This window comes from Arachis ipaensis, chromosome B08, assembly GCF_000816755.2.
Source record: "Arachis ipaensis cultivar K30076 chromosome B08, Araip1.1, whole genome shotgun sequence".
Taxonomy (NCBI): Eukaryota; Viridiplantae; Streptophyta; class Magnoliopsida; order Fabales; family Fabaceae; genus Arachis; species Arachis ipaensis.
The window spans coordinates 34,726,749-34,736,179 of NC_029792.2; the positions used below are offsets into that span (position 1 = coordinate 34,726,749).

The following is a 9,431-nucleotide window of genomic DNA, read 5'->3' on the forward strand; positions in this document are numbered from 1 at the left end:
AGTCTCCTCCATCAACGTGTCGCCGGTGGAATTATGAAAGGAGGATGAGGTGATCGTGGAGCCTCTCAATTCGTGGAGCTCTTACCTCTCGAAATAGTATTGCTGTAGATCTTCTGCATCATTTTCCACAGCGGGTTCTGCCGCTGGTTCTGGTTTTGCTCCAGCGGCTTGAAGCATTCAGAGCACGGTTTGGGCACGGACTCAGTGGTGCTGGCTGAGTAGATCTGGAAGGTGAGCGAGTTGTAGACTTTGGAAGCTTCAATTGAAGCTGCGTTCGAAGCTATCAAATCTCGTGAAACTGAGTCATTGAGGTGAGGATTTGTTCCTACTTTGTGCTTATTTAGTTCGGGATTAAATTTCATAGTTTCAATGATTAATAGCACATGTTTTCTGCTTCTTCCAACAACATTCCTAAAAATTATATCGTATATAACCAGAACAAAGAAACATAGCAATGTTTGTGGGACTTGCTTCACATTATCCATTAAACTGAAGAGAGATATAACGGATTCTGTCATTATGACTTAGTAACTTATACATATTTTCTGGATTTGTTTATTTCTATTTAAGGAGTTAAATTGACTTTCTAGAACTTGCAACTATGTGTTGGTTGAGAATTCATCCTTTTGAGAATTCATACTATGATAATTGAGTTGTGAAATTTTGATGTGAATGAAGCTGAGGCAATCCTACTTGGTTTCCAACATTATCTAGTGATGCTTGGCACAACTGTTCTGATTCCTAGCTCTCTAGTTCCACAGATGGGAGGAGAAAATGTAAGATTCATGAATAGTATACTTTTCAAATTTTCAATCTTATGTAGTTCAATTCATAATAAATCTAACAAACACAGCAAATTTTTGTTTATTCTTTTTTTTGTTTTTGTTTGAATAGAAAGAGAAGGCAAGAGTGATTCAAACTCTACAATTTGTAGCAGGCATAAACACATTCTTCCAAACATTCTTTGGAACTCATTTACCTGCAGTTATTGGTGGATCCTACCATTTTGTTCCAACAACCATTTCAATCATTTTGGCTGCTAGATACAGTGACATTGTCAATCCTCAAGAGGTTATAAGTTTTTTTTGGTTCTGTTTCTATTATGTTATTATTATACTTGCTTGCTTGATTTGTGCTTCCTGATGCTCAAGGTATAATATCATTTTTTCAAATGTTGCGGTTGAAATATTAGGGGTTTGAACTTTGAAACATATATATGCCTTTTTGATCTTGTGAAAAATTGTAGTGTTTTGGAATCCTACTAACATTCTTGTTTTTATTCAGGTGAGGTATATACTCATTGCTGCTTAAATATTTGCAGTCAAAGAATATGGCTTTTCAGTAGATAACAGAAGAAGTTGTATACCTGTGCACTGGAAATTCGATGCCTAAAAATATTGAGCAAATATCTTATTGGCTGTTAAATGAACAATTTTCAGATAATTTTAAAAGTAACAAGTGATTCCTTACCTTTTATAGTGAATTTTAAAGATGCAATTTATAATTTATATCCGGCATTAATTTTATAGGAATACATGAAATCAAGACAAGGGAAGGATTGGCCCTGGTAGATATTGTGAGAGAAGTGACAATGTGAGCCTTATGCATTCTACTTGTTGTCCATCTTCTTCTTCTATTATTATTATTATACCCCTATCTTTACTATATTGTCATCACAGGTTTGTCTTTAAGATTAAGATGCTTCCAAATATCCGAGTACAGTTGATTAACGGTTTGGCAGATATAGAGTATGTATCGTTATACTATATACTATTCTTTTGCACAAGTCTGAGAACAATATTTAATTAATAACCATAGTCTAATTCTATTATATTAGATATGATATCATCCATTATTATTATCAATGTAGTTAATGCCAAGATAAGCTTTCTTATTTTTAAATATTTATTAAGTTCAACGAATATTTACTTAGTTGATAAGTAATTGTAACATGAGTAGAAAGATGACAGAAATTGTAGAATACTTATTACTAACTTATTACTATCTTATTTTGTAATATGTGCTGTAATTTGAATGCATTCTTAAGTTTTTATATACATGCATTATTTTAAATGTTTTCAATAATGAAGTGTATTGATGATTTTTATTTTTTTTTAAGACTCTACAAATACCAAAAAGAAGGCTAGGGATTATTCTATGTTGAATAAAATTTTCAGGCTTTAGCAAATGACTTGCATTTTTACTATCTTTCCTGCTCTTTTAAATCTTCCAGCAGAGATGAAAAGCAACAGCTTCTTTTGGGCATCAGGTGAGCTAACAGACAACCAGCCAACATATCATCCTTAGTATTGTCAAGTGATAGTATGCATATTGGGATTCTTGCGGCAGCTGCTCATGCTACTGCAAATAATAGTCCCTTTACCGTCTTTTACAATCCTAGGTGAGTATCTTTACTTTTCTTTATGCTAATTTATCAGTTCTTGTATGTTTGTTCAATTATAGAGGCATAACTCTTGTTCTCAATTATAAAGTCTTGAACTCAAAATCTTTCTTTCCTTTGCAGGGCTAGTCCTTCAGCGTTTGTTATTCCTTTAACCAAGTACTACAAGGCAGTATTTCTATTCTCCTTTTCAGAGTTTGTGAGATGGAAAAATTCACAATGGCGTAATTTACAGGTATAATTTCTATTCTCTTTTTTTAATTCAACATTGTAAATTTTTCCAATCTATCAATTGATGGACCTGCACAAGTTGTAAACAGTGTTTACCGACTCACATATGATTGGTCAGGTTGGTTGGGATGAGTCAACTGCTGAGAATTGGGATTTTTAACTGAGGGACCTAATTCCTTAGAAAATGGTGTTAGAATTTAATTGGCCACTCAAACATGGTAACCGTGTTAGAATTATTTGATATAAATCATGTTCATTATAATGTGTAATTAATAGTGTAACTAAGGAGTGGAAAAATTGGATGATTTTATAGAAACAGGAAAAGTGAAATAAAGAGGGAAGGAATGAGGAAGAGAGTGAGTCACATGGAGTGGGGACAGCGATGAAGACTTGAATGAAAATTTGTACATTTAAGCTTTTTATTTATTATGTGCTTGACAGTTTTATGTTTAATTATTCTATATTCATTTGGATATGATAACTGTGCATCTTATCTGAAAATTTGCACAAAATAATGCAAATAATTCCTGTTTATTTTGTTCTTCATACTTTCAAAAGCTAATTGAATGAAGAATTTTCTGCTAGATCTTTATTTCAAGATAAACTTGAGTTGCCATTTCTAGCACTTCTTTTGGTCATCCTTTCCCCTTACGAGGTCATGAGATTTAGGTAAGCAAATCCATCCTTTTGGATTTTGATTTATCAAGTCATTGCCTCTTCTTCATAAAACGATTCAATGTTATTCTCTTTGTTAGGGACACAAGAAGGTACTATCATTTCATTGTTGATTGCAGTGTATTTGGCTTACCAGCATTTCTCAAGAACAAGTTTACAGAAATCACTTGATCAAGGTTCAATTGTTGCTACCATAGTTGCTATTTGTATCACTATTGCATCTTTGTTGCTTCTGATCTGAATTGCTTTAGAATGATGTATACTCATAATATGTTGTACATAATAATGTCTGGCAGTGGTGATTATTGTGTAATATATCATATCTGAATTCTGTATTTTTTGTACTAATTATTACTGAATCAAATAAAGAGGTTAGCTTTGTTTTGTGATAGAAATTGGCATTCAGAGAATGATTTTATATATAGAGTTATATCTTATATTCAGGAATTGTGTTATAAAAGATTTAGTTTTTAAATTTTAATATTAAAAAATAAATTTTTAATTTGAGAATATGTAAATGATACGAGATTAATGAATGATTTAAAATTAAAAATAAATAAATAATTACAGGATTTGTGGAGGTTTAAAAATTCCACAAAATAGTTAATTTTTGTTAAATTAAAAAATCGATTTGTGGGGGGTTTTAAACTGCCACAAAAGTAATTTAAAACTGCCACAAAAATCTAATATAAAACCTCCACTAAACACATACAAAACCTCTACTGAATAGATTGTGGAGGTTTTTAAAAACCCCCACAAAAGACCTCGTGGCACCTCAAATTTTAGGGGTTTTAGAAACCCCACATAAACCATTTAGTGGGGGTCATAAACCTCCACAAATAAAAAAAAAAAACTGCCACAAATAAACAAAAATCTTGTAGTGGCTTATTCCTATTCATACATGGATTGATATTTCTACAGATTTTCTACTTGGTTTGCCTAAGGTTAGAAAACAAAAATATATCATTAATTTTTTAATGGATAGATTTAATATGATGATATTTCTAATTGCAACCCACAATATTAAAGATTCCACACACACTGTTGAGTTGTTTTTTAAAGAGTTTGTTTATTATGTGCTAATTTATATTAGTTGTTTGGATGAACATTACTTGCATATTAAGCCTATTTTGGATAATTCTGTGTGAGACATTGAGTATCCTTATAATTCTGATATTTATAACTCTATTGGGTGTTATCCTTGTGAATCTCTAAATATTTTTAAGTCTATGACTATTTTGGAATTATTATTTTTGTCTTTGAGTAATGGTGTTACTTTAGAAGGTGAACGTAAGGTTAAAAAGATTGATAAACCCATATTTCATGAGTTCTTTTGTGCTTAATTTGAGTGATTTATACAATCCTTCACCCACTTATTCACATTAATTACATGATTTTACTTTCCCTTCCTTATTATGTGATGTAAATGAAAAACATGTTTCCTAAGCTTTAAAATTAATTAATTTAATTACCTTTATTTCCATTCGATGTCGTGATTAGTGTGTTGAGTAGTTTCAGATTTTCTAAAGCAGAATGACTTAAAGGACGGAAAAGAAAACATACAAAAATGGAAGGAGAAAGCAAAACGGAGCTTTAAGGAAACTGGTATCCACGCGATCGCATGGATGACGCGATCGCGTGCCAAGCACGAATCAGCAGCGACGTGGCCGCATGACTGACGCGACCGCGTGGCAAGGAAAAGCTCCAAATGACGCGACCGCGTGACCCATGCGGACGCGTGACAGAGGCCACACACCAGAAATTACAGAATACGCCCACAGCAAATTCTGAAGCCCTTTTTGGCCCAAATCCAAGTACAAACAGCATAGACCAGAGGTTATAAAGTGTGGGAATGCACCCATTCAAGGAGAGCTCGCAATTTTTGTTACTTTTCAATGATTTAGATTTAGTTGAGAGGGAGATCTTCTCTCTCTCTTTTAGGATTTAGGATTTCTTCTTGTTTTGAGAGTAACTCTGGATCCCAGGTTTAATGTTCTTTTATTTTAGTTTTACTTTTATTTATTCATTCCAACATTTGAATTGATTATTATAAATTGATTTATGAATTATTCTATGTTACAGACTGTTATTTGAATTAATGATAATTGAGGTACGAAGGGATTTCTGTCGGTTTAGAGACTATATCTACAACGCGACTGTTTTTATGACATTCTTTACTGGCAAAAATTCCGACGTCAAAAATGGCGCCGTTGCCGGGGAACTGCTAACGTTTGCCTTATTATTGGTTATTGTAAATATTTTTCTTTTGCTTGTTTATTTATTTTTGTTTTTCCTTTTTATCTTTATTTGCTACTATGAACTCTCACCCATCTCGCTTTGAGTTTGATTCTAATATTGTTAAAGGAAATAGAAGTTACAACAGGAATGTGCATCAAGGTCAGACCAATCAAGGATGGATGGAACCAAGAGGATCTAATCAACCGCAACACCCGCAACACCCTCCGAGATATCCTGGACAAAGACCATTCTACAGTGCATACCCAGCTGAAAGACATGGTGGACAACCTTGTAACTACCAACAAGCCCCACCCCTTGCATATAAACCATCCTTTCAACATAACCCCGAACCACCACACTCACAAGCTTCTCTTCACCATTCGCCACCATATGATCATTCCTTACCCCGATACCAATCAAATCGCCTATCACCACCACTTTCCTTTGTATCATGTCCAAGTCCAGCAACCCAAGAAGCAGAGGATCGCCTAAGGGAAACAGTAATTAAATTTCAAACAACCATTAAACAACTGGAGCAAGCAATGATTCAATGGGCTTCTAGGCGCTCAAATATACAAGGATCAACCACAGCTCCATGTGGACAGCCCAATGAAGAACAGAGCATGAAGGAATTGCCAGAAACTTCAGTGGACAAGACAGAGAATGAATTTGTACTAGAACAATTAGAAGAAGCTGTCTTTGTTCAAGAAGAAGAGTTGGTTGAAGATCTAGGAGATGCTGAACTTCCATGGGAATCCAGAATTGAGGAAAACTCCGTCCAGGATGCTACAGTTGATGCTAAGGAGGATACTGTACAATCTCCAAGACAAGTCATTTATGAAGAATCAGACGGAATAATCCAAGAAGCAAATTCCCTTAATGATGATAGTCACAAGTCTAGCTCTTTTGGTGATGAACTTGCATCCACAAGTGAATTCTCTGAGATCGAAGAATCTTCCCCAAGTGAATATGAAGATGATGCAGAGGTAGATTTCTCTCAACCTCCAATCTATGACTCAAGTGATGAGGAAGACACAGAAGACTTTGACCAGGACACTGATACAATTGAAGATCTTTGCAAAGAAGTGGAGGAATTCACAGAAGAGCACAAGGAAATGGAACTTGCAGAACCACCAAAAACACCTATCCCAAGGCCATTACCACCTAATACAAGCTTCAAGTGGGTACAATCCTTAACTTATAACTTTACTTATTCACTTGAATATGGTTTGCTTGAAACAGATGGCCAGCTTAGAGCTCTCTGCGGCTTTAAGAGTAAGAGGAAAGTGGCTCGTACTCAGAGCTGGTGCACAAGGTTCAATAAGGTTCCACGCTTCACCTCGAAGTACACAGATTGGTATCATGCTCAATCACATGGATCACGGAAAACGTTTGGTCACCAAGGTGAGATTCTACTTTTTAACCCGCCCGAATGGAAACATGCAGATCAAGACGGATGCGGATTTAAAAGCAAGGCTTGGAATCCTGGACTCTATCCTGACATTCGTAGTCCCGAGAGCCTGAAAATCTGTTTGGAGCTGCTCAGAAGCTTTGCATGCTTAGTTTGGGACCCCGGAGGCTATTGGCACTCCAAGCACTGGTGGAGATTTTTGGACGAATTTAAACATAAACCACCATAACAGGATACTCCTCCAATGTCCAACTTAAGGACTTTAACTACAAGTGCTAGGTGGGAGACAACCCACCATGTATGGTCGCTTCTTTTTCAATTTAATTCTTGTTAAATGCTTTCATTTTTCCTTTTTCATTTTAATTTATTAAACCTAGAATCATGCATAGCATTCATGTTAATCATTGCATTCTGCATTTTTTCATGCATATAAAAAAAAGGGGTGCACGACGCGACCGCATGCCCCATGCAATCGCGTCATACTGCGAAAAACACCACCCGCGCGACCGCGTGACCCACGCGGCCGCGCGATATATATATCGGCGTAAGGATCCAATGAACAGAAAGTTAGGCCGGAATCGTGCAGCCCTTGTGCGTTTTGCACAAATTGGCCCACGCGATCGCATGCCCCGTACGATCGCGTCACTGGCACAATACCAATCCCACGCGACCGCGTGAGCGACGCGATCGCGTCGCATGGATTGCACATCAACGCAACCCCCTTTTATCCGTTCGTCGTTTTTTTCTGTAATTTTTTCCGTTTCTGTTCATAATTAGGATAGATAGATATGCATGCTGTAGTGGATTTTTAGGTTGTTAGGTAGCTTAGGCTGTGGTTAGTGGATCTAGGTCTGTTTACTTGCACTGTTCCTGTTTATGTTTTATTATAACTGCAATTCTGCTGTTCCTGTGACCTCATTCATATGCTATGATTTCTTGCAATTGCTGTTTGTTACTCTAAATTTTCCTGTTTCTATTCATTGCTGGTAACTGCAGCTAGTTTTTAATTCATATGAACTGCTATGATTGCTGTTTATTTTTCGGAACAATCCAATTTTAGCCGGAATGCTGCCCAAATTTTTTGTAAATTATTTTCATTCATGTTCTGGTTTGGCATTTCTGAACTCTGTTTTGCTCTGCTTTACACAAACCATTTCATGAATGCTATGGCAGACTTTCTTATCCTCTTTATTTTCCTGGTTCATAAACTGCATTTGTGATTCACTGATTCTAATTTTTGCTTTCTTTATTTCTATTCGAATCAGCATCACCCTGTTTTCCTTGTTTGATTATGAGTACTTCTATTCTTACCTGTGAATCCTTGTTATATGGAATTTTTCTATGCCACTTACTTTAACCCGCACTTTACTAAATCACTAATTTTAATTTACTAATTTCTTTTTCAAATTCTAACCATACTAACCCTTTTGATCTCTTTTCTGTTTATTTCCTCTAACTTTCTAACCATGGCATATTGATTATTTTTCCATTTAAGATAAATTCAAATCCTATTTCATATACTCATTTTCCTTATTTTACTTCTCCTTTGCCGCTTTGAGTTTCCTTTGTTTAATTGCCTATTTGCTTTACTCTTTTTATCATATCCTAGTTTTCTGTTTTTCAGGATGTCTACCGCACAGAGGAAAGGCAAAGGCAAGGCTACTGGTAAGCGCAAGCGAGGAGATTCCTCCCAGTCCATCATTTCTCTAATGCACGATTCTTCATGACGGGAGAAGAACTTCACACAGCAGGAAAAGGCAGACCAGCTGCTTCCTGCAAATGATCCTATCAAATTTGCAAACCGGTACTGTGAATTGAAGTACCCAGCTTTTGCAAACTCCAGAAATCTATACCTGGAACGAACTCTGAAGATTCCAGAAGCCCTTCAGCAGTACACCAATGAGCAAATCAAGCAAAGGGCTGGTTCTTTCTGGAAAGAACACTGACAGAGGTCAATTCCTCTTGGGTACAGGAATTCTACTACAACTACTATCTCACTACCCTAGATGCAGTGAACCTGAGAGGAAAAAAAATTATGGTCACTGAAGAGGCCTTAGAGGACATTCTCCGGCTCCCAGCCAAGTCAGATAAGCCTGATGGTTATTCAAAGACTAAGGAGGACATGCGCCAGATGCAGTTTGATTGGGATGCCGTAAAGGCACGGATAGCTCTTGACCCGACAATCCCTTGGGAGATGGGTCAGGACACTACAATGCCTAGAGGGATCAAGAGAGCATACTTAAACGATGAGGCTCGGCTATGGCATCAGATCTTGAGTAATTATGTGATGCCGAGTACTCACGAGACGGAGATCCCGGCTGCTATGATCACCCTCCTTTGGTGTGTGCTGGAGGGTAAGGACCTTTATCTGCCACGTTTCATTCGGCATTATATGGCCAGGGTCCACGTCCGAGGCACCCTCCCCTTTCCATATCTGGTTACACAGCTTGGCCGTCGAGCTGATGTGCCATGGGA

At 36.5% G+C, this 9,431-nt stretch overlaps 1 long non-coding RNA gene across 1 annotated transcript; it reads left to right on the forward strand.

Moving 5' to 3' along the window:
- Positions 228 to 1,767, forward strand: LOC107612505. Its single transcript, XR_001613787.2, has 4 exons — positions 228 to 311; positions 679 to 776; positions 1,530 to 1,593; positions 1,680 to 1,767. It is a non-coding gene; the product is annotated as an uncharacterized LOC107612505 (long non-coding RNA).